Raw genomic sequence first — 1968 nt, forward strand, 5'->3', positions numbered from 1 at the left:
AGTTTTTTACTTGTATGTCTGAAGTTGGACTAGATTTTGAGTTGGTCATTGAAGCATTATCATTCAGTAGTAGCTCTATACCTTTCATTCTACTCCGGATTGATTTTATACGGAAGCAAATAGACGAAAGAATACTTTAGTAAGTCATGGAATTCATGGTATATACATTTCTTTCTTTTTGCAGACTATTTAGATTTATTTGTACTTAAATGAACTACATAAGTAGTGTAAATTAACTGGGAAACACTGTTTATAAATGTACCAGAGAAGGTGTCTACAAAGACCTAAACTACAGAAATTTTTCTCTGAAAAAGTGAGAAGATGGAATCGGAGAGGTGATGAAAGATAGCTCCAAGGAGAGCAAGAGGAAAACAAAAAATCTGAGGAGAGGCATCAGAGCTAACATGCCTAATTGCATAACCACTATTAACCTCTGGCCCTCCGAGAAGGCTGTGCTCCCAAGTTTTGTTTTGTTTTGTTTAATAGAAAATTTTATTTTAATCTACTATTACATTTAATTTTAGAAAGTTACTAGATAGATGACCTTCCCTCTGAAGGTTTAATTTGATCTTTACTTACCAGTTTCCAAGATATTTTCCATAGCTTATCCTATACCGTAAAATATGCCCCGACACATACAGGTAATGAGAGGTCCTGGAATCTTTCTACAAGACTTAACTGAGTGGCTTTAAGATTGCTGACTCTTCAAACCAGAAACAAACATTTGTTCTTGGAATAAGAGGAACCTTTCTCACATCAATTAAGTCACCAAATTTGTGTAGTTGGGCATTTCTCTCAGGGGTCTGAGATAACTTCTCCTCCATGAAATCTATTTTGTCCTTGTTGTGTTGAAATATATCTAATGCCACTTTTGCTTCAACTTCCAGGGTTTCAAATGGAAGCTCTTTATAAATTAAAGCATGAGGGAGGATATTTTGTGAAGGAATGCAGGTTCTCTTTCATTGGCATCCACTCACCAAGTTCCTTATCTAAAACTACATCACAGCAGAAGGCTCCAGAGATTACAGGAACTGCTGGAGCTCTCAACAAACTGAGCACATATTCATCTTCAAATGCCCTCTCTATGACACAGCCCATCATCATGGCACAGAAATGCTCACAAGTCCTATTTACTTCTCCTGGATCATGATCTTTCAAAGTAAGAAATTTAACCTCATAGACCTTGGTCAAAGGGTTATACATGTCCTAAGCCTGTCTGTTCACAAGACCCAGAATGGAATTCCTGCAACACCACCCACTTAAATGTATGACAAAATATAAGGAGTTGAAATGTTTTTGTTTATCACAAAGATAGTGCCAGCGTCAAGTATGTAACTTCAATCTTCTCAGTTGGAGAAGTTAATGATAACTACCTGTTATTCTCTTTAAGGAGATCATTCTGCATTTCAATCAGTTTGGTCAGGAACAGCTGAGAAGTTAGCCTGGTTGCTATAAACCTCCAGCCAGCCATGGCACATTACCTACCAGAGCCGAAGCCTCCAGATCCCCATGGATATTGCCTCCTTTGGGTCCCTGTGTTCCCCTCTTTTAATATCATTGATGAAATGTCAGTTATTTCTGTAAAATTTTTGTCAAATTACACTTATCTATAAACCACTGTATATTTCTTCTTTCCAAAAATGTAAGCATTTTAGAACTATACATTAATTATTGATTATGAACTGTTCAACTAATGAGAGCCTTTAAAGCATCTAGGGATTAATTTTAATTCACAGTCCTTTGAGAAGTTATTCTAAAACTAAGTGGCTTCTAATTATTTTGAACTTTATTTATTTCAGTCACAAAGGAATTACTTTAAAATGACTCTAAAACCATTTCTGAAACCAAGCAGCAACCCAAATACTTTTGGCTCCATCCAAGTATTTCATTAAGGCATAAATATTTCAATTACCAAATAACAAGTCTTCACAATCTAGAGGATTGATTGCAACCCAAATGCTTGATTTG

General features: G+C 35.8%; 1 pseudogene; it reads right to left on the minus strand.

Annotated features, from left to right (window-relative positions):
• Nucleotides 1-531: 531 nt before the first annotated feature.
• On the minus strand, nt 532-1471 carry LOC144311745 (large ribosomal subunit protein mL39 pseudogene; annotated as a pseudogene).
• Between the last annotated feature and the right edge of the window lie 497 nt (nt 1472-1968).

The sequence above is a fragment of the Canis aureus genome, chromosome 4 (genome assembly GCF_053574225.1).
Source record: "Canis aureus isolate CA01 chromosome 4, VMU_Caureus_v.1.0, whole genome shotgun sequence".
NCBI classification, from domain to species: domain Eukaryota; kingdom Metazoa; phylum Chordata; class Mammalia; order Carnivora; family Canidae; genus Canis; species Canis aureus.